This window comes from Cricetulus griseus, chromosome 9 (assembly GCF_003668045.3).
Source record: "Cricetulus griseus strain 17A/GY chromosome 9, alternate assembly CriGri-PICRH-1.0, whole genome shotgun sequence".
NCBI classification, from domain to species: Eukaryota; Metazoa; Chordata; class Mammalia; order Rodentia; family Cricetidae; genus Cricetulus; species Cricetulus griseus.
In genome coordinates this window covers 10682064-10708561 of record NC_048602.1, presented here as the reverse complement: position 1 = coordinate 10708561, position 26498 = coordinate 10682064, and the positions used below count along the sequence as shown (strand labels likewise).

General features: G+C 50.0%; 1 protein-coding gene across 1 annotated transcript in view; it reads left to right on the top strand.

The window, feature by feature from the left end:
• The first annotated feature begins 797 nt into the window (after window positions 1-797).
• The window catches only part of Bicra (BRD4 interacting chromatin remodeling complex associated protein), a 73111-nt gene continuing 47410 nt past the window's right edge, over window positions 798-26498 (top strand). The window contains 1 exon segment of the mRNA XM_035449386.1: window positions 798-1516. The gene's annotated coding sequence lies outside the window, so the exon portion shown is untranslated.

The window sequence follows — 26498 nt, the reverse complement described above, 5'->3', positions numbered from 1 at the left end:
GCCGCCGCCCCGATCTTGCAGGGATCTCCCCTTTTCGTGGCGCCCCGATCTCAAACCTTGCGCCCCGCTTTCCTCTCCGGGATACAATGCAACGGGAGGAGAGAGAGGGGCGAGCGCGAACGTCTCGCGGAGGGGGAGGGGCGGGGACCCCCCCAAACACACCCGCCTTGGGGACCCCCCTCCCCTCCTCGTGCTCCCCGCCTTTTCTGGGGAGAGGCGAGGGCCGTAGAGAGACAGCTGGATCCATCTCCTCCCCCTCCTGTCGCGCGTCCCATGCGCCCCCCTCCCCAAGTCCCTCTTGGGGGGTGCCCGGGAGAACCGGGGGTCCTCTGCAGGCTTGTAGGGAGCGATGGAGTGGGATGCAGGCCACTGGGTCCCCCCCCTCTCCATCGCCCCTAAACAATGAGAGTTGACTCGGTCCCCCTACCCCAGTCAGGGAGCGCAGGGGACCCCCGCCCCCTCAGCTGTCTGGTCCCGCAGGAGGCCAGTTTCTGGGGATCAAAGGCAGAGAAAAGGGGAGCCTCCATGCCTGTCACCTCCTGGGTTTGGGGGCTGCCCCTGAGCTCCAACTCCGTGGGCCTGGGAATGGGAGGCACCAGGCCCAACCCGGGCACCGCGCTCCGGGTGGTGACCTTTAGACAAAGGCAGTCCTTTCCCCGGGGTGATCCTGGCTAGGTCCCTGAGGAGGGCGACCAGGCCGTGGGCTCGGAATGGGATGGATGGATGGGTGGATGGATGGGTGGATGGATGGATGGATGGGTGGGTGGGTAGGTGGAAGAGGAGGAGGGAGGAGGAGGCTTGGGACCATCTGGTTTTCCCATCGCCTTAGCTGCCCCTCGGCTGCTTCCCCGGCTCCTGTCACCGGCAGCCGCGGGGAGACAAGGGACCAAGGAGCTGCCCAGCCAGGCCTTGGGCCTCCGCCAGCCGGAGGACCCGGTGACGAGCCGCGGGAGGGCGCGGGCTCCGGCGCCCGCGGTGATTGGAAGGCATAGTGGCTCCTTCCTCTCCGCGCCCCTTTGTTTTGCTTTGTGGTTCGGAGCAGCTGAACGTCCCCGGAGGTGGGGTCAGAGGCTGCCGGGTCAGCTCTCCGGAGGAAGTCTTGGTGACAGAGTCCTCTGAGGTCCCTGCCTGCGCGCTTGCATTTGGTACCCGACCCCAGGTCTTAAACCTTCATCCCCTTTTGTTGCTCCCCTCCTCCCAACCTAGTGTAAGAAAAATCTGTGGATGTGTGGAGAACACCAAAGACTCCGTCCAGGCTGGAAGTCAAGAGATCTTTGGCACACAGCCCCTCCCCACACCTGCGCGCTAGGTCAACTCTGACCCCAACCCCCAAGATGAGGAAACAAGGGAAACCACGGCTTTGAGACTACCCCTTTCCTCTGCCCCATGGGACTTATCAGTTGTTTACGTCGGTACCCTGCCTTCCTCTGTAGCTCCCCCACCTCTCAGAAGCAGGAAATTACCACTCTCTACCCTGGATTGGCTACTGCTAAAAGCAGTCTACTCTGAGGAACGAGTGAGTACAGTTGAGTGTTCCCATTTTCCAGGCAGACTCACCGAGGCCGAGTGGTTAAGAGACTAGGTTAAGGTCACACGGTTCAGGTCCCTCTGAGCCTCAGTTCACAGCACTCTAGTTCTGGCTCAGAACCGTCTGGCTTTCTCTTAGCACTTAGTCCTTTTGATTTTAGTGGACCTGGGTTTTTGGAAGGATGTGCCAGATGTTTTACCCAGTAAAGCTGGTTTGGCGGAAGAGGAGGAGGGCTCAGCTTGATGGATCATTGCACCTCTGTCTAGTGTGTGTGTCGGTCCAGGGGGAGCCTCGGTCTAGCTGGATGAAGGCTTGGCATCACTTGGGACCCAGCCCCGCCGCCACCCACCACTTCATCTGATTGGGACTTGGCTTGATTGCTGTCCCTTGATTGTAGAGAGGGAAGCCGGCTTGATTTTTGACTGGAGCTGCTGTAGTGACTGATGGTCTGCTTCTCTGGTCTGGGGATCCTTATGGTGTCTTGATGCAGCTGAGAAAGAATTTGTATCTCAGGCTAGCCCTAACCTTAGGCCGGCAGGTCTGGAACCTGCCCTCTCAGTCATCTCCTCCCCGTACACTGAAAAATGAAAGTTCTTTGAGCTGACCCGGAGGGAGGGAAAAGAGTAGCTAAAAGTGTGATTTCTATTTAATCTTAGTTTAGGATAGGGTGGCCTGGGGGTGTGGTGGAGGCTCCAGAATAAGCCCAGTGCTCTTTCTTGCTCTACTGCTGGGGTGTGCTCACCGGAGGCCAGTGCCACTGAGTCCCGGCTTCCCCAGTGAGGGAGGTGATAGAGGTGATGGCCTTTTTACTGGAAGGTAAGCTTGAGGCCAGGGTTTGTGCTCCATGACTACATTGTATTGCCAGGCCTCAAGGGCCAGTGTTGGAAGGGTTCTTCATGCAGCATAGGGATTGGTTATAGTGGTTATAGGGACATTGACAGACCCATGGTCCCCCATCATTCTCTTCCCTTGTTAAGGATGACATAACTTTAGGATATGGGGTGGGGCACACTAGGAGGAGAGGAGCTTTTCGGAACACTGGCTTCTGGGAGTCAGTGCGTCCTGAAAAGAGGTGCCCACTTGGGGAAGGTGGGAGAAACTTCAGTTAGACCCAAAGTGGGACAGTCCTCTGCCTTGCCTACAGAGCGCTTCCTCGTCTTCCTTCCCAGAATTCCCTTGACACCTTTGCTAACCTTCCTCAGGATATGGGGGGGGGGGTGGCCTGCCTTCGCCTACAGAAGGACCAGGAGTCAGTATCAAGCCTTTGGGTCACCTGGGAAGATAAGAGGAAGGAGGTTTGTGTGGGGTTCTCTAGCCCCAAGGCCAGACACCAGCCAGCCTTCCAGGAGCCCCCCCCCCCATTCCCCCAGGCTTCCTTGACTCCTAGTCTCAAGAATGCTGCTGGGGGTTGTTAATTGGAAACAGGAAAACATGGCATTCCTTCGAAGGAGCTTGGGCTGGAAGCAGCCAGGCCTGCCATTTCCCCCCTTCCACCCTGCAGGGCAGGAGCTGGGGTGGGAGGCCCAGGTCATCTCATCCTGGGTCATGGTCTCCTCCCCTGATGCTTGGATGCAGCCCCCCCCAGGCCACCCCCCTTGCACCTGGCTGCCTCTCCCCAGCATGGTCACCTCCCTCCTCCTTCACCCTACCTCCCTCCTTCCCTCCCTCCCTCCCTCTCTCTCTCTCTCTCTCTCTCTCTCTCTCTCTCTCTCTCTCTTTTGTCCCTGGCTACGAAGGATGTGCCATATCATAGTTTCAAGCAAGGTCGGGAAGTGCTGAGTTGAGTGGTCCCCAAGGATTCCCCCATCCACCCCAGTTCCTTCTTTGCCTGTGGCAGTCCCTGTTTGATTGGTCCCAATTGACTATAAAGTCTTTGTGTCTCCAGGACAGGCAAGGCCCCCCTTGAGACAGCCTGAGAAGCTTTCTGAAGGCATTTCTAGTTTGGGGACAATGAATTTTGTGTGTGAGTTGTGTGTATTCGTGGGATCTGGCTGATGGCTGTGGAGGCAGAGAGTGCCTTTGTTTCTTCTATTGTTTTTAGTTAAACTTGCTGGGGGGCTGTTAGGGGTTAGGCCCTACCTTCAGTGCTGGAACCCAGGTCAGCAGGAGTTTTGCTGGGCTCCCAGCTGCAGGGTTTGATTAATTCTGTCTGGGTGGCCTGAGAAACTCCAAGGAGGAAGTTTAAGCTGGCTTTCTCTCTCTTTTTCCCTGCTTCTGATTTTTGTGTATTTGTTTTGGTTTTGTTTTTGCTTTTGTTTATTTCTATGGGAGTATGGGCATGTATTTGTGGAGGTTTTATGGACTACTTGCAGGACTCTGGTCTCTCCTTCTTTCCTGTGGTACCCAGAGATTGAACTCTGCCTACATTGGGCTTGGTGGCAGTCACCTTTACCCTCTGAGGTATCTCATGGGCACTCCTCCCCCTTTTAAGACATGGGTTCCACTTAGCCCAGGCTAGCTCTGAGAATGACCTTGAACTCCTCACCCTCCTACCTCGACCTCCAGGTGGCTGAGAGCCTATCATCACACTAGATAGATTTTCTTCTGCTTTCTGTCTTTCCCCTAGCTTCCTCCCCGGGAAGAACAACTCAACTCTAAGATTTTGTGTGTGTGCGTTTGTCTCCCAAGAAACTAATTTTGTACAGCTTGTCCCACGTTCTCCCAGTGTTCTGCCCTTTGCTCTTCCATCTTATTTTCCTAGAACACCTTCAGTGTGGCTGTTCCATCTGATTTGGGGCGCTGTGGTATTCAACCGGCAGACAAACTTCGTTCCCTGTGATGGTGTGGATTTAGTACTGTGTATTGCCAGCTTGCAGGATCAAGGTCTGGTAGCTCCCAGAGGCATCTGGGATGCTGTACGTAAGGAAATCATTCTCTATTCTGGATGTTCATTTTTTTTTTTTTTTTTTTTTTGGAGACAGGGTTTATCTGTGAAACAGCCCTAGCTGTCCTAGAACTAGCTCTGTAGACCAGGCTGGCCTCAAACTCACATTAAAGGCGGGCACCACCAGTGCCCATCCTGGATGTTGTTATCCAACTTTTCTGCTGAGCTGCCTTTACAGGCATCACGTTATCCCAGGACATCCTTGCTTCATTCCCCTGCTCATGGCCTGTATCACATGGGTAACTGTGCAGGGCAGGACCTTGGCTCTGGAACCCAGCTTTTGGTCTGAATTTCTGTTGGCAACTTGTTAGCCAAGTGGGGCTTGTTGGCTCTGGACCTGTCTTTTCCTCGCCATGAAACCCAGGATCAGCCTTAACCAGTATCTGTGAGGGAATGCAACTCTGGTGAAATTCATGAGTCACTGTGTGTAGGGCCTGTCAGTCTCAGCCAATTCTTTTTCTAAGCAGCCTTTTCAACCCTACTGGGCTGAGAATTCCTAATGGACAGGCACAAAACAGGATACTAGATTTCTCGGTGCTGGATCTGGTACCCAGGGTCTCATTGACTGCTAGTAAGCCATACATCTAGCCCCTCACTGGGGGATTCTAGGCAGGGGCTGTACCAATGAATCACATCTTTTAGTTTAGATTTTGTTGCCCACACAGTCCTTGAACATTTAAAAACAAAAACAAAAAACATTTACTTGCATGTATGTGTCTGTCCGTGGTTGTATGTATTTGGAGTTCAGAGGGCAGCTTCACCTTCCACCTTGTTGCAAGTCAAGTCTCTCTTTACTGTTTGCCCCTAGTCTGGGTACCCCAAACTAGTAAGCCCAAAAGCTTAGGGAAAGGATCCCGTGTCTGTGGTCCATCTCATAGCGGGAATGCTGGCATTGCAGATACTTGCCACTTTGTCCAGGGGATGAGTTCAGATTATCTATCAGGCTTGCACAGCCATCTCCCAGGTCCCAAGTCCTCGAGCCATACTTTTGGTCAGCTTCCCGGCAGTTTGGATGACAGGTCTGTACTGCTCCATCCGGGTCTTTTTTACTTATTTCTTACACAAACTGTGCCTTTGAGCTCCACCCAGTGCCCCAGGGCTGGCATTTTCTTTTATTTTGCTTTACTTTGTATGCGCTTGTATGAGCTTGTATGTGGTGTGTGTATCTGTGCACCTGTGTGTGCAGGTGCGGAGGCCAGAGGGAGATACCAGGTGTTTTGCTCTATCACTTTCCTCACCTTAATTCTTTTGAGCCAAGGAGTCTCAGCTTGGAACTAGTTGGCAGCCAGCAATCCCTATGTTTTGTCTCCATTCCTCGCCTTCAGTGCTGGAGCTATAGTCCTGCATTGTCCACAACTGGCTTTTATTCCAGTCCTGGGGATTTGAACTTAGGTCCTCATGCTTACACAGAGAGCAACTTTGCTTGATGGGTCATCTCCCCAGTTGCAGTTTTGCATCTTGTTTGTTTGTTGGTTGGTTTGTTGTGTGGGGGTATCGGATGGCGGTCAGAGGACAACTCAGAGTCAGTTCTGTCCTACCATGTGGGACCTGGTGATCAAATTCATGCCATCACAGGTTTGGCAACATGTGTTTTTGTTGTTGTTACTTTGGTTTAGTTTTTGGTTTTTTGAGACAGGGTTTCTCTCTCTCTGTAGCCCTGGCTGTCCTGGCACTCACTCTGTAGACCAGGCTGACCTTGAACTTACAGAGATTTACTTGCCTTTGCCTCCCGAGGGCTGGGACCAAAGGCGTGTACCACCACCGCCAGGCAGGCCTTTTTTTGTTTGTTTGTTTTTGTTTTTGTTTTTGTTTTTCGAGACAGGGTTTCTCTGTGTAGCTTTGGAGCCTATCCTGGCACTCGCTCTGGAGACCAGGCTGGCCTCGAACTCACAGAGATCCGTCTGCCTCTGCCTCCCAGTGCTGGGATTAAAGGCGTGTGCCACCAACGCCCAGCCGATTTTTTTTAATTTTTAATTTTCTGTACAGGGTCTTACTAGGTAGCCCTGGCTGGCTTGGAGCTCGCTATCTAGACCAGACTGGATTAAAGGCGTGCACCACCACCGCCCAGCCAGTATTAGCACTTTAAGTGGAGGGCACCTCGTATGATGGTCCCATACCATCCAGCCTCAGTTGCCTTTGGTAGCAGAACTCTCTTCCTAGGATGGCTGTGAAGTTTAAATGGCTGAATTGCAGAAGGCTTCCGGCGTAAGCCTTGCCTCCGAAGGAGACTCCCAGGTTCACTTTGTTGTAATTATTTTCACATTTTGATTTGTTTTTTTATTTTCAAATTACATATATGTGGGAGGTAGTGGGAGTTGTGCACGAGAATACAGTGTCCAGGAAGGTCAGAGGTAGCAGATTCCCCTGGAGCTGGAGTTGCAGCCAATTGTGAGCCATCTGACGTGGGTGCTGAGAACAGTACATAGTGAACTTGAGTTCTCTGGACCTAAAGTATGCTTTTTTTTTTTTTTTGGTTTTTCAAGACAGGGTTTCTCTGTGTAGCCCTGGCTGTTCTGGAACTCACTCTATATAGTCCAGACTGGCTTCGAACTGCCTCTGTCCCCGTCCCCCCCCCACCCCAAGTGCTGGGATTAAAGGCTTGTGCCACCACCTGGCTCATACAGTACACTTTTTAACCCCTGAGTCATCTCTTGAGTCCAAATTTTCACTTTCCGTTCGGGAAATTTGAGAGCACCCGCCCAGAGTTCAGAGCAGCATAGCGTGCCCTAAAGTTCGTAGGACAGTCCTCTTCTGATTCTCCTTTGGCCTGTTACCCCTTCTTCCTCGCTGCCTAAGTCATTTTACCTGCCGGGGTGTTTCTATTGACTTACCAGTGGTATCATATCCTAACACGCGTTGTTATTTGTTGTTTTGTTTCTGGGGTTCAGGCTCTGTTTCATCTTCTCCAGGGGATGCCCTGTGCTTTGAGGGGGTGGCATTGAGCCCCTTTCTCAGGTAGGGGAAACAGTTCCAGAAGACATGTGGGTTTTGGCTTGCTTATTCCATTCTTTGAGTTCTCTGTTTTGATTATATCAGGTCTCACCCCGTGGGCCTGGCTCTCTCTGTCTGATTGCCTAGATTTGGGGGCTCACGCCTTGAATGCATAGAGTATGGGGTACAGGTTCTGATGTTGTGGGAAGAAATTGTTCCTATTAGCTCGGCCTGGCCATCTGGGCCCGAAATACCAGCTAGTTGGGAGGTTGAGGCAAGAGAATCCTGAGTTTAAGTTCTGTCAGCGATCCAGAGGAAGTTCAAGGTCAGCTTGAGAAATTTCGTGAGACTGTGTTAAAAATAAAAAGATAGCTGGGCGTTGGTGGCGCATGCCTTTAATCCCAGCACTCTGGAAACAGAGGCAGGCGGATCTCTGTGAGTTCGAGGCCAGCCTGGTCTACAGAGCAAGTTCCAGGACAGCCAGAGCTGTTACATAGAGAAACCCTGTCTCATAAAACCAATAAATAAAATAAAATTAAGGTAAAAGTATAGCCAGGCGGTGGTGTCTCATGCCTTTAATCCTAGCACTCGGAAGGCAGAAGCAGGCGAATCTGTGTGAGTTGGAGACCAGCCTGGTCAACAAGAGCTAGTTCCAGGACACCCTCCAAAGCCACAAAGAAACAATGTTTCGGAAAAAAAAAAAAAGAATTGAGCCTGGAGGTGGTGGTTAGTGAAGTAGGCCTTTAATCCCAGGCAGAGGCAGGCCGATCTCTGAGTTGAAAGCCGTCTGGTCTACAGAGCTAACTCCAGGACAGCTAGAACTGTTACACAGAGAAACCTTGTCTCAAAAATCAAAAAAAAAAAAAAAAAAAAAAAAAAAAAGGTTCTCCTGGAGCGGGAGGGGAAGAAGTGGGGCTGTAGCCTCTGTGTGTCCCTGGTGTTACCAGGTCAGCTGCCTGGGATTGAGACCTGGCTCTGCCTCTTCTGACTCTGTGGCTCGGTGGCAGGGCTGGGTAGGGAACCAGAAGTGTGAGAATAATAAGACTTGCTTCTCATTGTTAGCCACGGTCTTGTTCTGCACGCGCCAGGCTCGGTGTCTGCATTGGGAGTGAAGTGTTTTGGTTACAGCTGCTGGAAGTACTCTAGAGGTGGCAGACAGAGCTGCTCTTTCTGTGGTTTGATTGGGTTACAGGAGTGAAAGGTTGACTCTTCACTTGGTAGGTAGTGGCAGGAAGAACAAGAGTTCAGGGCCATCCTCAGCCACATAGCAAATTTGAAGCCTTCTTGGGGTATAGGACACACTGCCTCAAAAAGTAAAACAAAGAAATATGAACAAGCACAACTGTGTAAAAAGCACCTCCAGGGTTTGGAGAGATGGTCCAGTGTTTCCTGTGACAGAGGCTCTACACAAGCTTGTGAATCTGTGTTGGTATCCCAGCACCCAGCACCCACAACAAAGGCTGGGCATGGCCCTTATGTGTCAGTTGCCTTAGCATAGGGCAGAGGTAGGAGGCTTACTGGCTGCCAACCTAGCTCCAGGTTCAGTGAGAGACCCTGCCTCAAAAGAGTAAGGCAGAGAGTCATAAGCAAGGCGCTTCCCATTCTTCACTCGCCTCTGGGCACCTGCACACACATGTACACAAACCATGCCTGTCCACGCGTACCAGGATAGGATGTGGCTCAGTTGGTAGGGTGCTTGCACAGAACTTTGGAGATTCAGCCCCTAACATCTCAAACTGAGTATGGCGATGCATGCTTGTCATCCCTGAGCTTGGGAGATGGAGGCAGGATTATTCTGAACTACTTAGAAAGTTTGTGTCCAGCCTGGGCCACGTGAGCCCCTCCCCAACTTCAGAGAAATAACATTCACGATGATCTCTGGTAGCTTGTTTAAATTGCTCCATTTTACAGTTTTATCATTGTGTGTGTGTGTGTGTGTGTGTGTGTGTGTGTGTGTGTGTGTACATACACCCTGGCAGACGTACAATGGTCAAAAGACAACTGTGTGGTCTGTTCTTTCCTTTCATTTTTACACTATTTTGGAGCTTGAATTCAGATCTCTAGGCTTGGGTAGCAGTGACCTTGACCCACCAAGCCATCTCTCCAGCCCTAATTGTCCTATTTTACTTCTGTTGCTGTTAATCTCTTGCCATGCCTAACTTACAAATTAAACTTTATTGTGGATACACACACACACACACACACACACACACACACACATATATATATATAAAATAGTATAGTTTTAAACATACTTTAAGCATGGTATATGTTATTTATATTTTATATGCATAAATCATTCATAAAATTATTTTATATATTAATTACGTGTACACACATACATATATATGAAAGACCATATCGGTAGTGTCTGAACGTCCTCCAGAGGCTTTCTTCCCCTCAAGTAATGAAGGAGTTGCTATGAATCTTTCTCCTCATCGTTCCTCACCGGGGTGTAATTTACATACAATGGAATATACAGAGTCCACCCTTGTCTTTTGACAAGTCTTGGCTGGCACATGCCCCAGCAGTGTAAGTCATCAAGACACAGCACATTCCTGGCCCCACCCAGCTAGCACGCTCCCAGCTTCTGTCCCTAATGTGTGTCATCCCGGCTCTTGGGCCACGGGGCCACCAGCGCTTCGCACTTGTGGCATGCCACCTGTTGGGTGCTATCCTTTGGGGTGTGTGTAGGGACAGGAGAGCTTCCAGTTTGCTGTGAGGCTAAGGATGCCCCTGAGGTCCTGCTCCTCCTGCTTCCTCCCAAGTGTCGGGATTACAGGCAGGCATCACCACGCCTGGCTGTCCTTCAGGTCGAATGCCTTCTGTGTGTGCGTATGACATGACTTAGTATGTGTATGGGCATGTACTTGCTGGGACATGTATGTTGATGGAATTCAGGACAACCCGGGGTGCCCATCCTTGCCTTCCTCCTGGTTTGAGGCAGGGTTTCTTGTTTTGCCAAGCTGCCAGGCTCATGGGCACTCAGGGATTCTTGTGTTTCAGCCTCCCATCTCGCCATAGGATCCGGTGTGTGCTACTGTGCCCGGCCTTTACCTGGCACCTGGGGGTTTGAACTTAGATCCTCACACTTGTTCAGCAAGCTCTTTGCTTGCTAGACCATCTGCTCAGTCTCCAGGGTGAGCATCTTTCGAGCAGTACCATTCTTTGTAGATCCACTGTGCACAGATCCTCAGGGGTGTGTGGTTTGTAGCGGTACACTCGCACGTGTTAATGCCTCTCTGCGGAGGCCAGAGGTCAACAGCAGATGGCTTCTCAAAAACTCCGGCTTTTTTCCCCTTTAAATTTTAGACTTACATTTATTTTCTGTGCGTATGAGAATGGGCATGCACATTCCTTGGTGTGTAGTAGATTCCAGGCAGGCTCTCTGCCACTGAGCCACGCCCCCAGCCCCTCACTGGGGGATTCTAGGCAGGGGCTCTCTGCCACTGAGCCACGCCCCCAGCCCCTCAATGGGGGATTCTAGGCAGGGGCTCTACCACTGAGGCATGCCCCTAGCCTGGGGGGGGTTCCTAGGCAATTGTCTACTACTGAGCTATGTCTCTAGCCTTCTCTTTTTTCTTTTTTAACTTGGGACAGGCTCTCACTAAGTTACTCTGGGTGGCAATGAACTTTCGAGTCCTACTTTGGCCTCTTGAGCGCTGGCATCGTAGGCTTCTGCCGGAGTTGGCTCGGGGCTCCTTAATTTGTTTTGTTAATGTTCCTGGTTTCTTAGTTGGATGAACAGAGTTCTCTGGTGTCCATGCAGACCTTTCCCTTCCTGAGTGTGACTCTTTCCATGGTTCTGTACTTTAAATTAGATTTAAAATTTTTTTTTCAAGTTATGTTTTAGTGTGTGTTTGTGCACGAGCATGACCACGTGTGTACAGGTCAAATGAACTTCTCTTTACCATGTGGGCCACAGGAATAGAATTCAGGTGGTCAGGGTAGGTGGCAAGCACCTTTGCCTGCTAAGTCATCGGTGCTTACCTTGATCTTTAATAAGCCTGGAGCTAGCTGTGCCTAATAAAATCCACTATAAAATATATGGGGACAGAGGTTCCTCTGTTGCTGGCATGTCTTTGTCCTGACAGGTCCCACTGCCGCTTCAGCCCCAAATAAACACACAAGGACTTCTATTAATTATAAAACTGTTAGTGGATGACTAGGGCTAGCTCTGTCTCAATTGTTAACCCATTTATATTAAATCTATGTATTTCCACATGGCCTTATCTTACCAGAGAGCACCTGGCATGGCCTATCCTCCCGGGCTCTACATGGCGTCTCTCTGCCTACCTTTCCCGAGTTCGCCTTGTCTCCTAGTCCTGCCTATTTTCCTGCCTCTATTGGCCAAACATTGTCTTCAACCAATAAGAGAAACATATATACAGAGGGACATCCCCCATCAGCCCCTCCATTATTTAAAAACAACAACAACAACAAAAAAAAAACACTTGCTGTTTAATTGTGAGGTCCAGAGTTCAAAAACCTAGCATCCCTGTCAGGCAGCTCAGAAGTGTGCACACACACAGACACACACACACACACACACACACACACACACACACACACACTAGCAAAAAGTATTTGTTTAGAGGTGGAAAGTGCCTGGGGAAATGGCACCCTTAGGTTGTCCTTTGACCTCTGCCTGCACACACATATGCCGACACACAAGCACATGCGTGCATACATGCAAACAGAGTGGACATAGTGGTTCATGCCTGTAATCTAAGCACTGGAGAGACCAAGGCAGGAAGATGGGAGTTCCAGGCCAGCCTGGGCTACATAGTGGATTCCATCTCAAAACAAAAACCAAATTACATGTGATACATGTGATTGCTATAAATATAGATAGCTAATTTGATTGGTTATAATACATCTAGAAACAAAGTGAAAGTATGCAAACCGTATTCTGCATCTCCCTTCTCAGGCTTCCCTGTTCCTCTCAGCTGCTCTAGCCTGTGGTCTCTCACCATACCAGTGTGTGCTTCGTCCTTTGTGGTTCCTGCAGGTGGCTTTGCACGGAGGTTTTGCTGGGTCTGAAGGCTGTGTCCCCCCTGTGTCTAACTCCCCCCCAGTGTTGCCTTCCAGATATCAACTGTGTGCTGTTTGTCATCTGTTGCTTTTCTCTGTCTCACGTTCTATGAGCCACGGACATGGCTTGGCTCAGTGGTAGAGCCTTTTGCTCTCCCTTTTTTTTAAAAAAAAAAAAAGTCTTTTATTACGTTTCTTTGTTCATTTGTGAATGGGGGGGGGCTCCATCACATGAGTGGAGGTCGGAGGACAATTTGTGGTTGTTTCTCTGGGGTGGTGGTTTGGTAGTAGGTATGGTTGTGGGTGTGGGTGAGGAGAGGTCGTTGAAAAAAAATCTACAGGCTAGACTTCCAAGTTACTTCTGGCTGTCTGTTCCAGAGGCAGAGAGCTGACTTCTCCAAGCTCCCTTGTCAAACTGCTGCCTGAGTTGAGATTTACTGCTACTTTTTTTTTTTTTTTTAAGACAGGGTTTCTCTGTGCAACAGTCCTAGCTGTCCGAGAACTCTCTCTGTAGACCAGGCTGGCTTAGAACTCACAGAGATCCATCTGCCTCTACCTCTCGGGTGCTGGGATTCAAGGCGTGCACCACCACCACCACCCGGCCGACTTGCTGCTAGTTGGTTCTGACCCATTCCGAGGTTCTTATCTTTCTGGCCTGTGGTGTGTGGCTCCCTAGAGTGCTGGGAGCCAGAACTTTGCCTCCCAGGCATGCCTCCCAGGCAGGGGAGGGAGATCTCAGATCCATGTTCCCAGACCTGGTTGGGCAGAAGTTCCCATCTGGGGTATGCATCCTGGCAGGCTTCTTGAAGTAGAGTGTTCTCTGCGGGCATTGGTTCTCTGTGGCCAACAGTAAGCAATTTGCCCTGAGCCTGAGGTGTTTTGCTCAAAAGCCACCTGCAACTTCCCGAGGGTGAAGGGGCCTAAGACAATAGAACTGGACATGAGTGCTGTGGTTTTGTGGATGGCAAGGGTGTCAGAGAGAATGTCTAGCATGAGCCAAGGCCACGGGTATGAGCAGGTAGTAGGTGGAGATATGGTATGAGGGGCAACCCTTCCAGCAGAAAGCTCAGACACCCCTGGGTTGGCAGAGGGAGGCAAGGGTGAGTTGCACGTGGGCAGCTCCCAAAGAAGGAACTCACAGGACTGAGAACCTAGCCATCCACCCTGTGCTGTGTGCTTGTAGGGAGGAGAGTCTCGCCCAGGTGTGAAGGTCACTGTCTCCTCCTGAAGAAGGGCGGGAGTTTCCAGGAACGTCTTGACTAAGAGGGACTAAGGTCAGGTCCGCTGGGTTAGAGCAGGTGTTCTGGAAGCTCTGGGTCTGGGAGGAAACCCAGCCTGGAAGGATGGACCTGTGGGGAGGGTCAGAGAGGCTGGAGGATAGGGGGAGTTCAAGGCCATCCTCAGTAATAATAATAGCAAGCTCCAGCTGGGCTGTGTGAAGCCCTGTCTTGGTAAAAGTCTGGGAGTGGGCAAGGAGATGGTTCTAGAAAAGATGCTTAGACGGGCGTTGGTGGTGCACACCTTCAATCCCAGCATGTGGGAGACAGAGGCAGGTGGATCTCTGTGAGCCTGGTCTTTAAGCCAGGACAGCCTTAAAGCCACAGAGAAACTGTGTCTCAAAAAAAAAAAAAAAAAAAAAAAAAAAAAATGCTTGCTGCCAACCCTGATTACCTAAGTTGGGCTCGTGGGATCTACATGGTGGAAGGAGAGAAGCAACTCCCCAGTCCTGGTTGTCCTCTGACCGCCACACTCACCACCTTGTACACGCACTCACACACACACAGATGTAAAAGGAAAAGACGGAATGAATGATGGATGCCTGCGTGGAGAGAGGGCAAGTGAAGGCAGCTATGAAACTGGAAAAAAAGCAAAACAAAACATTTTTGCCACCCCTTGTGGCTCCAGGTTCTCTGAGGTGGAGAGCCCATCCTTCTTTCCAAAGTCCCTGTGACCTGGCTCCTTGCCCTGACCTCATCTCCCGCCCTTTCTTATCGGCTTTCCCCATACATACGCAGACTTCCCGATCTTTCTCTCACCTGTCTGTTTTGGGCTGTGCCTGGAGCCGTTTCTCCGCGCTCCACGGCTGGCTCCCAAGCAGGTGTCTACCCAGAGCCCGGGTCCCTGTTGGCACAGGAGTCTTCTCCAGGACCTAACCCATAATCAATCCGAAGTTCCTATTTACTAGGGAGAGGAGGCTACACCCAATAGGCCGATAGTGGGGCTCGGAGGACACCCCGGTCGATTTCTGAGAATCTGAACGGGTTTCCAGAGTGTATGAGAGGAAAGGGTGATGGAATGTTCTGGAAGCGGCCTGGAGTTTGTGTGACTGAGCCTAGGAGAGCAGGTTTCTCACAGGTTGGGTGGGCTGAAGTTTACTTGGCTGCTGAGGCCCCTGGGGACTAAGAATGTGGGGACCGAGGCTACCCTAGTGGTGAAAACCACTTAGGAAGTCTTCCTGCCTGGCCCGGTCCAGGGACCTTTGTTTCTTTGTGCCTTCTGTAAGCACATGCAGACTCTGGAGTCTTCAGATTCCCTTTAGGGGTCCCCTAGAGGCCACAGACCTTTCCCCAGAAAAACACACCAATAGCTGTGTACCCTACAGTTTTGCTTTGTTTTTTTCTTCTGAGACAGGCTCTCACTGTGTAGCTGTGGCTGGTCTGGCACTCACTAGGCTGACCTCAGCCCCACAGTGATGCCTCTGCCTCCTGAGAGCTGGAATTAAAGGCGTGCACTACCATCCCTAGTCCAATTTTGAGAAAGGATTAGGGGATCCTCTCAGTGGACTTGAGGGCTTATTTTTAAGACAGTGGCTCATGCAGCCTAGCTCTTGTACTTGCAATACAGCTAAAAGGTGACCTTGAATTCCTGAACACCCCACTCCCAGATATGCCAACCACCATGCCCAGTTTATACTGTGCCGGGATTTGAACCCAGGTCTTTGTGCATGCCAGATGAGCATCCTACCTGCCAACTGCGCACCGGCCCTGTCTAAGGGCTTCATCTAGACTCTAGTTTCTAGATTATGATAATTTGAGTTGGCTCACCAAGGTCTGTCTGTGCTCTGGGATAGACCTTTCTTTTTTCTTTTTTTTTTTTTTTTTTTCGAGACAGGGTTTCTCTGTGTAGCTTTGGAGCCTATCCTGGCACTCGCTCTGGAGACCAGGCTGGCCTCGAACTCACAGAGATCCGCCTGCCTCTGCCTCCCGAGTGCTGGGATTAAAGGCGTGAGCCACCAACGCCCGGCTAGGATAGACCTTTCTTATTGTGTGCTATTACCCACCCACTGCTGAGTTTAGGAGTTTGGCTCAGGAGTACCCTGTTTCGAGATTTCACAGAGAAAGTGAGGCGTGGAGATACTCATTGCCTTGCTGGATAACACCATCATCATTGTCTTTATCAAACACACACACACACACACACACACACACACACACACACACACACACTTTTCCAGGTTTTTATTCACATGCCCTGAAGCCTCTTGGTTCTAGGATTCCCAGGCCAGAAAGCTCAAAGCCACTTTGGACAATAGCTTACCTCCCTCCCTTATCCCCTGCTTGCCCCTGAGCCATGACTGCTGGATAGATGCCTCTTAGAGCTTCCTTTCCCTTAATGCCTTTGTTAAGGTAACCCTGGCCACCAGCTTCCTGGAGTCTCTAGATACCTCTAGAACACCTCCTTCTACTCAGGGCCGGTGACAAACCAAAGTGTAAAGAGCAAGAGCCCTCCCCTCCCAGCCTCAGTTTCTCCACCAGCTAGAGAGACCTACTGCCTTCTTCTTGGTGGTCAGAAAGATGACATCCTAGGTCACCAAAGGTCTGTGCTTCTCTCAGTAACCAGTGTCGTAGACATTTCAGCCCCGGCCTCCCATGTGCAGTGGCTGTTGACATTTAAGGACAGTCGAGGCGATTCAGGGGCATCTGCCCAGTGAATTGGGGTAGGGATGAGGAAATCAGAGTTTTTGAATGACCGCCTGGGGTGGGGGTGGGGGCTGTGGAATTCTGTTCAGCTGTGGAATTCAGTTCCAATGACATAAGGTCCCTGCCAGTTACTCTTTCTCCCAGCTGTTCTTGCTATTGCTGTCGTTGAGGTTTTTGTGACTTGAGATTGTACCTCCCGTGAAACAGATGAGGTTGGGCTGTCTGTCTTTGTACATCCAGAGATGGCTCAGCAGTTAAGGGCACTGACTGCTTTTCCAGAGGACGGGGGTTCAACTCCCAGCACTCACATGGCAGCTTACAACTGTCTGTGACTCCAGTTCCAGGGGACCCGACACTGTCATACAGACATAAATGCAGGCAAAACACCAATGCACATGAAATAAAATAAATAAATTTAAAAAGAAAAGAAAGAAAGAAAATCCTGGTATCATATAGCTCTGATCCACTGTGGGCCGGTCTCAGACAGACAGACTTCCTTTCTTTCTCTCCCCCCATCCCTTTCTTCTTCCATTCCCAATTCTTTATGGGAAGGTTTATTAGCTTACAGTTCAGGGTGAAGCCCACCAGGGTGGAGGAAGAGCTGTGGTGGGAGTGTCAGGTAACAAGTCACATTGCACACACAGTCGGGAGGCAGAAGAGTGAATGGGTGTACTTGTCTCGCTTCTCCTTATTCAGTTCAGGACTCCCAACCCGTGGAATGGTAACGGTCCCCCCCCCCCCCATGAGGGTGGGTCTTCCCACCTCAGTTAACCCAGTCCGAGAACTCTCACAGTCCCACCCTGAGGCTTGTAATTCTAGATCCTGTCAAGCTGACAATCACTGTCAGTCATCACAAGTTCACTCTTCGTCAACTCAGACACCCAAAGATACCAATTAAAAAAACAGATTTTCTTTTATTCACACACACACACACACACACACACACACACACACAGAGAGAGAGAGAGAGAGAGAGAGAGAGAGAGAGAGAGAGGAGGGGGGCTGTTCATGCCATAGCAGTGCGGACGTCAGAGGAAAAAGTTGAAGGAGTCAATTTTCTCTCCTTCCTCTGCGTGCGTGCGTTTGTGTGTGTGTTTGTCTGTTTGTTCTAGGACTCCAACTCAGATTATAAAGCTTGGCTGCAAGCACCTTTACCAGCTTAGTAATCTCACAGTTCCCAAGTATAGCAAAAGATTTGTTTTTAAGTGTGTGTGTGTGTGTGTGTTGTTTTTTGAGACAGGGTTTCTCTGTGTATCCCTGGCTGTCCTTGAACTCCCTCTGTAGAGCAGTCTGGCCTTGAACTAAGAGACTCACCTGCCTCTGCCTACTGAATTCTGGGATCAAAGCTACCACCACCTGGCTTGTTTTTATTTTTTTGAGACAAGGTGTTTTTGTAGCCCAGGCTTGCCCTGAAATCCCTGGCTCAAGTCATGCTCACGTCTCTACCTCCCCAGCACCTGGTGCTACAGGCATGAACACCATACCAGGCTCTTTACTGTAATTTTTTATGTGGTTATATTTAAATCTTCTGTTTTGCTGTTTCATTTTCGTATCTCCTGTGTTCTTTGCTACTCTCCCCATTCCCACACTTTTCTGCCTCCTATAGGTTGAGTATTTTGTTTTGTTTCTGATAAGGATCAAACTTAGGGTTTCTAGCATGTTAGGTAGCTGAATGAAATCCCCATCTCTTCACTGGAAGAGGCTCTACCCCTGAGCCACGCCCCCAGCCCCTCACTGGGGGATTCTAGGTAGGGGCTCTACCACTGAGCCACACCCCCAGCCCCTCACTGGGGGATTCTAGGCAGGGGCTCTACCACTGAGCCACACCCCCAGCCCCTCACTGGGGGATTCTAGGCAGGGGCTCTACCACTGAGCCACACCCCCAGCCCCTCCCTGGGGGATTCTAGGCAGGGGCTCCACCACTGAGCCACACCCCAGCCCCTCACTGGGGGATTCTAAGCAGGGGCTCTACTGCTGAGCCACACCTCTATTCCCTGAATTAAGGCAAGAGCTCAATGACAGGCTCTGCCTCTAACCCTTTAGGTGTCTGTGTTCCACGCTATTCTGTATTGAGTTGATGAGCGGGCGGGCATCTTTGTTGCTCTGAACTTTCCATTCTGTGTTTTTGGCCAGGAGTTGGCTTCAATTCTGAGTGGGCTAGGAGCCTGGGGGTGGGTGATGGTTAGAGCCTGGGAGTGACCTGACCTGACATTTCCTTTCCATCTCTGCACCTCAGACCTCAGACCTCTTATGCAAGAATGTTTTCTGGGAGAGGCATAGCTGAGGCAGAGACAGCGTGGCCTTATACACAGGGAGGCTTGCCAAGTTGCATTCCAAGAGGGCTTCACCATTCTTATCCCTCAAGCACATAACCAGAGCCATTGAGTGGCCGGTTGGTGCCAGGCCTGTGCTAGACTTTGGGGACATAGGCCAACAAGCAATCTGGGACTGGCTGGTTGGTTCTTGAGCCTCAACTGTGATGTTAGAAAAGAGGAAAGGCTGGTTGGGTATTGTAAAAGGAGAAGCAAGAGAGGATTCTGGAATTGTAGCCGGATGTTGTAGGTTGTGCCAATGTTCCCAGCACTGAGGGGACAGGGGCAGGAGGATCACCAGGAGTTCCAAGCCAGCCTTGGCTACAAAAGGAGAGAGAGAAAGAAGCAGGCTGTCCAACTCAGAACCCATTAGCTTGCACACTGGGCAATGAACAAAAGACCTTTTCTAACAACAGGGACCACAGCCCACATCCCAGCTCAAGCAGCCCAAGGATGATGCTGGCGAGCCATCGAAGTGACTCACTGGTCCCCCGGGAACTGCCCGGGAGGCAGGATATGTGTCTACTCTTTTCCCGAGCTCGCTGTGAATATTCGTGCATCTGGCTGAAAATATTCGAGTCCGATTGCTGGGTGACCCCAGAGCCGACCATGAGGATACTGTAGGAGAATCTGGAAAACTACCTTGGGCGAGAGACATGCCACCAGGAAGGCGTCGATCGGTTCTCACTGTTGAATTTGAAAGTCTTTTCACGTTTTATTTATTTGGCGCAAGCGTGCGTGTGTACATGTGTGCATGTTCTAAGCCACGAGGAGGTCAGAGGACAACTTGCGGGAGTCAATGCTCTCCTTCCACCAGGCGGGTCACAGGGATCCATCCCCGGGTTTCAGGCTGGACTGTTAAGTGTCTTGACTCACTGAGCCCTCGACCTGGCCCGTTTGTTTTTCAGACAGGGACTCATGCAGTCCAGGCTGGCTTTTAACTTGCTGTAGCTGAGGATGGCCTTGAATTTCCTATACTGTTTCTACCTGCCTTTCCAAGTGTTGGGCTTACAGCCATCTGCCACCACACCCAGTTTATATGATGCTGGAGACGGAACCCTGGACTCGCTAAGCACTGTACCAACTGAGCCACAGCCACAGGGCTTCAATTTCTTGTTTGTGGGTTTTTTGGTTTTTTTGGGGGTGGGGTGGGGTGGGGGGTGGGAGTACAGAGAACAAGATTCCACTGTGTAACCCAGGCAGACCTGGAACTCTCTGTAACTGAGAAGGCTTGAACTTTTGACCTTCCTGCCTGCACTACCCCAGTGCTGGGACCACAGCTGTGGGCCACCGTGCTTTGGGAGCTTTTAAAGGCTGATGTGCTTGTATGCGGCTGAATCTCGTGTGTGTTGCAGACCCTGCTCGCTGGCTTCAGGTCTTGCTGTGCTTACTTCTTGGCTTGAGCAGTGACAGGGTCTGATAGACCTGTGGTATGGTTTAGAAACTTGCCCTCTGAGGGCTCAGAGATTGAGGCTAGATTGCGAATTTAGCCTCCCTGGTGTTGGGGGGAGGAGAGGGAAGCTCCTGGCTAAGCTGGATCGGGGCTTGCCTTACACCTATCAAGTGCCACGGGTAAGTCACGTGATCCCCATAGTTTGGCGGGACGCAAGTGAGCCCAGAACTGTAAAGGAGGAATCCTGGAGGAGCGGCCATGATCTCCCTAGTGGGTGCCACTTAGCTGACTCTTTGCTAGGTTGTCTGATATTCTCACTGAACAGACTCAGTTTGGACCTCATGTCCTTACTTCCAGAAGCCTACAAAACCCAAAATAAGGAAACAGGCCATTCCCCATGAACTCATCATGTCAGTTATCAGAGGCTCCGCCCTGGGGATTACTGGGTACGAGCCTGACTTAGGTATTGTCTTTATTCAGTGCACTGGCCGGCCCCTGGCTTTTTCTCTGTCTTCATCGTCACTCAGTCCTTTCAAGCCCCTCTGGCCTCTTTCCTCGAAACAGACCAAGTCCTAACCTGGAGCCTCTGTTCATCTCCACCCTCCCAATCTTCTTCCTGCCTTCCTCAACCAAGACTGAAGGTACCACCTCATTTATTTACGTCCTTAGTCTAGGTTGGAATCCAGTGTGCAGTTCAGGCTGGCCGGCCTCAAGTTCACAGCTGTCCTCCTGCCTCAGCCTCTGCCACAATTATCAGCCTATTTAAAACTGTTAGTTTCTAACTCTTTTCCCTAGAGGCATTTCCTTCTTAATTCTTGTTTGTTTGTTTGTTTTTTCAGACAGGGTTTCTCTGTGTAGCCCTGGTTGTCCTGGAACTCACTCTATAGACCAGGCTGGCCTTGAACCACCTGCCTCTGCCTCCCAAGTGCTGGGATTACAGGAAAGCATCACCACCGCCCTGACTTTTTCCTTTTTAACTCTTAACGGTTTTTGGAATGCCATCTACTTTACGTTTATGTTGATTTTACCTACAGCCGTATTTGTATTTATGAGTGATAGAAATATTTGAATAATTTGGCATCGCATATCACATGTAGTTTGCATTTATGAATATAAATCATAATATATTACATGTTAGTTGACAAAAATCAAGCACATGTGAGTTAAAGATAAGTATGTAGTATAATATTTTATAGTGTTGTTTTCTGTCCTCTCTCAACCTGCGTGTGTGTGTGTGTGTGTGTGTGTGTGTGTGTGCTAAACTGTGTATAGTGGAAAATGCATACAGTCGCAGCACTTGGGAGGTGGAGGCATGAGACCCGGTTCCAAAAACCGAATAGAAGGGAACCTTAAGAGTGGTTAGGAGCACCCATGTTGGTGGCTCACAAATGCCTACACCTCAAGCTCCAGGTGACCCAGCCACTCTAGCCTTTTCCAGTACCTACGATAACATGCACATACCAGCCCCCCAACAGACACATGAACACATCAGTTAAAATTAAAAATCTTTCTGGAAACAACCAGCCATGTGTGGTGGTTGTCGCCTTTAATCCCAGCATCCTGGAGGCAAAGGCAGGCAGATATCTGTGAGTTCAGGGCCAGCCAGTCTACATAGTAAATTCTCCAACAAATATACAAACAAACAAAGCAAATCAGTAGAGGGCCAATGAGATGATGGCTCAGTGGATAAGGATGCTCGCCACCTAGCCTGACCACCTGAGTTCGATCCCTGGAACCCACATGGCAAAAAGAGAACAGGCCCTGGCAAACTGACCTTCGACCTCCACAAATGTGCCACTCTGTGGCACAGGTGTACCAGGTATACATACACACACACACACACACACACACACACACACACACACACACACTACCAAAATCCATGTAAATTTTAAAACTGATGTAAGTTTGAAAAGCCCAGATAGGCTAGGGCTGGTGGTACACACTTATAATCCCAGAAGTCAGGAAGCAGAAGCAGGCAGGTCTCTTGAGAGTTCAAGGACAGCCAGGGCTATGTGGTGAGACCCCGTCTCAGAAGTCAACGTGACGGATAGGTAGATGGTGTAAACTCTAAATGAACAGGCAGCTCTGTTGTATTCCAGACTGTCCCCTCAGCTTCCAGCCTGGATCCAGGGTATGTAGCCCCGAGCCTCAGTGCCTAATTGTAGTCAACATATGAATGTTGCCTACAAAAGTATCTTTAGACATTTATTTATTTACATTATTTTGTGTGTCTCAAGTGTAAGTATTTGGGATGGAACTCGGGTCACCAGGCTTTTGCCCAGGTGAGCCTGAATATTGACTGAGCAAAGAACTTGGGAGATGAAGGAAAGTGTGTTGGGAATACAGGGGAGAGTTAGAAACATCAGAGGAAAGGCCCAGAGCTCAAAACTGGGCTAGCTCCAGGATCAACGGTCTGAATGGGCGGGGCCAGTGTGTGACCGAAACCACTTCCCTTGTGCACATCCTGTGTGACCTCGAGTCACCAGCTTACCCTCTCTGGTCTTCACGACCTCAAATCTGTAAGAAGTGTGGGAAAGAAGTGTTCATTTATTCAACAGACGTGCATTGCGAATTGCCTGGTGCTTGTTAAACTGCTTTTGTTACCTGGGGTGAAGGTGAGGGCTCTTGTGGGCTGCAGGTCCTTCTTCTGTAAGGTAAAGGTACCCAGTTCAGGGGTGGCCTGAAAAGATCAGTTGTGGTGGCTCAGACCTAAATCATGAATTCCACGCCAGCCTGGGCTACATAGTGAGACCCTGTGCTAAAAACAAAACAAAAACCAACAAAAAGTGGTTAAAGTGTCTAGCCTGGTACCTTGTTGGTGGCCATGATGGTTGATAAACGGGACGGAACACACTAGATCGTGGAATGGAGGCTGGAAATGTGGAACAGTGGGTAGAGTGCTTCCCCAGCATACATGAAGCCCTGGGTTCGATCCCCAGCAATACATAATGGTACACACACGCCTGTAATTCTGGCATTTGGGAGGTGGAGGCAGGAGAATCAGGAATCCAAGGTTATGTGTGGTTACATAGTGAGTTTTAGGCCAGCCTCGGTTACATGAGACCCCGTTTCAAAACAACAAATGATGAAATGGTATCTTTTTGTTTGTTTTTTGTTTTTCGAGACGTGTGTGTGTGTGTGTGTGTGTGTGTGTGTGTGTGTGTGTGTGTGTGTGTGTGTAGCCTTGGCTGTCTTAGAACTAGCTCTGTAGACCAGGCTGGCTTCGAACTTAAAGATCCACCTGCTTCTGACCCAGGACACAGGGGTATGTGTGCATTTGCAATCATGCACTGGAGCGTGCAAACACACACACACACACACACACACACACACACACACACACATTCTTTTCTCATCATTTGTTTAGCTGATGGTCTGTGCTCACCGCCTTCATTTTGGGAGCCCTCAGAGGTTAGAGCCTGCAGCTCGGCAAACAGAGAAAGAGGCAGAAATAGGAGATGATTGGACAATAGAAGCAACTTGTTGTTAATGCCATTTCAGTGCCCCATGGTCTGGACGGCAGCAGAAGCTTGCACGGGGCTCTGGGGCAGCCCCGAAGGTCAAAACACAGAGCTCAGCCCACTGTTCCCAGGACAGGCTCTGCCTACTCTGGGCTGACTTCATCTCCAGTGCCCTCTAACCCCTGTCATAGTGGCCTAGTTGTTGCTGGAGCCTGTGAGACCATTTCTGCCTCAGGGTCTTTGCACTGCTGTTTCCTCAGCCTGGGATACTTTCTCCCACCTAGTTCCCTGGTCTCTGCTTCAAGGTCACCATGGCCGAGAAGCCTGCTTAAATGACAGCCATGCTTAAAACTGAGCGCTGGGGGCGGGGGGGGGGTGTTCATCAGGTAAAGGCACTTGTTTGTTTGTTTTTTGAAATAGCCGTTTTTATTATTATTAGAAACAAGCTTCTCTTTCCGGCGGTCGACCTCTCTCTATTCTCTCTTACTCTCTGCCCTGCTCTGTTCTTGCATTTCTCTCTCTCCCCCTCTTGCTCTTTCGCCCTATAATAAACTGGTTAATATGCTCTCTCTAAAAAAAAAGAAAGAAAGAAACAAGCTTCTTTTACACATCAATCCCAGTTTCCTCTCCTCCCCTCCGTGTCCCCCCCCATCTGCTCCCTAGGGAGGGCGGGGCCTTCCATGGGGGATCATCAAAGTCTGTCATTTCATTCGGAGCAGGGCCTAGACCCTCCCCCGTGTGTCTAGGCTGAGATAGCATCCCTCTATGTGGAATGGGCTCCCAAAGTCCATTCCTATACTAGGGATAAATACTGATCCTCTACCAGGGGCCCCATAGATTGGTAAAGGCACTTGTTATACATCAGCTTGGTGATCTGAATTGGACCCCAAACCCCAACTCTACAAAGCTGTTCTCTGACTTCCATATGTGTGCTGCTATGTGGGGGCTACCCGCTCCTACACACACACACACACACACACACACACACACACACACACACAAACACACACCTACCTGCACTCATTTGGTAATAAATAACAATCAGGCCTGATGGTGAAGCCTTTAATCCCCGCACTCAGGAAGCAGAGGAAGGTGGATCTCTGAGTTCAAGGCCAACCTGGTCTATACAGTGAGTTGCCGCCAGATGGGGCTCCAAATTGAGACTTATGAAGAAAGTGGGGTGGTGGGGGGAAGAGGAAGGCAGAGAGGATGGTTCCTAGCCCTTCACCTGGTTAATGAGTTAGTTTGTTTGCTATTTTATGATTCTGCTGATTTTTCTTTTAATAACAGTTTAAGCTCTGGGGCGGAGGAGGGTCTCCCAAGGTCTGGGACACAGTGAGTGTCCACTAAATATTTGTGGATTGAAGGAAGCAACTGTTTTTTTTTCTCTTTTTTAGTATATGCTTGTTTGTTTTTTAGACAGAGTATTAAAATGAAACTCCGGCTGTCCTGGAGCTCACTATGTAGCCCTGGCTGGCCTCAAACTCACAGACTGCTGAGATAAGAGTTGTATATTGCCATGCCCAACTTCTTTTGTATGTTTGAGTATGAGTGTGTGCGTGTGAGTTCAGGAGATTGGAGGGTTACCCTGGAGCAAGAGTTATAGGTGGTTTTATGTGAGCTGCTGGATGTGGGCTCTGGGAATCAAACTCTGGTCCCCTGGAAGAGCAGCCAGTGCTCTTAACCACTGAGCCATCTCTCCAGCCCCTGGTTTGGTTTTTTTTTTTTTTTTTTTTTTTTTTGGTGCCCACTGTTGTGTGACAAAACTTTTTCTAGGGTGCAGTAATTACAAGTATCTACTCACCCCAGATAGGAAACCCATGACAGACCAAAGTGTGGATACCCCCAAAATCCAATTTGGTGAACCAGTGAGTTTTTAAGATTTATTTATTATGCATATAGCCTTTTGCCTGCATGTATTCCTACACACCAGAAGAAAGCACCAGATCTTATTACAGATGGTTGTAAACCACCACGTGGTTGCTGGGAATTGAACTCAGGACCTCTGGAAGAGCAGCCAGTGCAGCCAGTGCTCTTAACCTCTGAGCCATCTCTCTCCAGCCCCGAATCAGTGAGTTTTATAGGGGTCGCTTAAAGGAGCAGAAATGACTCAAAGACAGCTTCATCACCAGACTCCACCCTTGCATGAGTGACAGCTCACAAAGCTGGGGACCTGGAGCACACTGCACAGCCTGCAGGCATCTCAGCCTGTTGGAGAATGTCCTTTCCAGGTGCCTCGGTTGGTCTAAACCTCTTGCAGGCAGCTGGTCAGGAATTCTGCAACGTTTCTCCTCTGAGAGTCTTCTTGGCAGCTCAGCTTCCTTCTTTCTGAGGGGGACTCTCAGTATTGCTTGCTATGACAGGAAGGGGCCCTAGTGAAGAATCTGGTCAGTTTCAGGGACTTCCTGAAGCTGTCTTGATCTGTTTATTAATGTTATATATTTATTTTTTTGTGTGTTTTATTTTTTTGTGTGTGCATATTTGTCTGTGTGAGGGTGTCAGATCCCCTGGAACTGAAGTTACAGACAGGTGTGAGCCACCATGTGGTTGCTGGGAATTGAACCCAGGACCTCTGGAAGAGCAGCCAGTGCTCTTAACCACTGAGCCACCGCTCCAGCCTTTTTTTTTTTTTTTTTTTTTAACCTTCCTGCAGGATGAAACTGTTACACAACACCCACACAGTAAGACATTTCTTACCCACCCCACTCCAGACAGGGTCTCTCGTTGTAGTTCTAACTCTCCTAGAGCTTTCTATGTAGACCAGGCTGGCCTCGAACTCACAGAGATCCGCCTGCCTCTGCCTCCCGAGTGCTGGCCTTAAAGGCCTGCGCCACTGCTGCCTGCATGACTTTATCTTCTTTGGTGTGTTTGTTGAATTGTGCAGAGGCAGCCCCACCCCCCACCCCTTGCATCCTATGGCTTCTGGTTGGTCCTGTTTTAGACTTTGGGGTAAGGTTGAGTCTGGGAGACCTGTGCCGGTCATTTGGCTCTCTTGTCCAAGAAGAAGGCAACTTTAGGAGTGCATCCAGGCC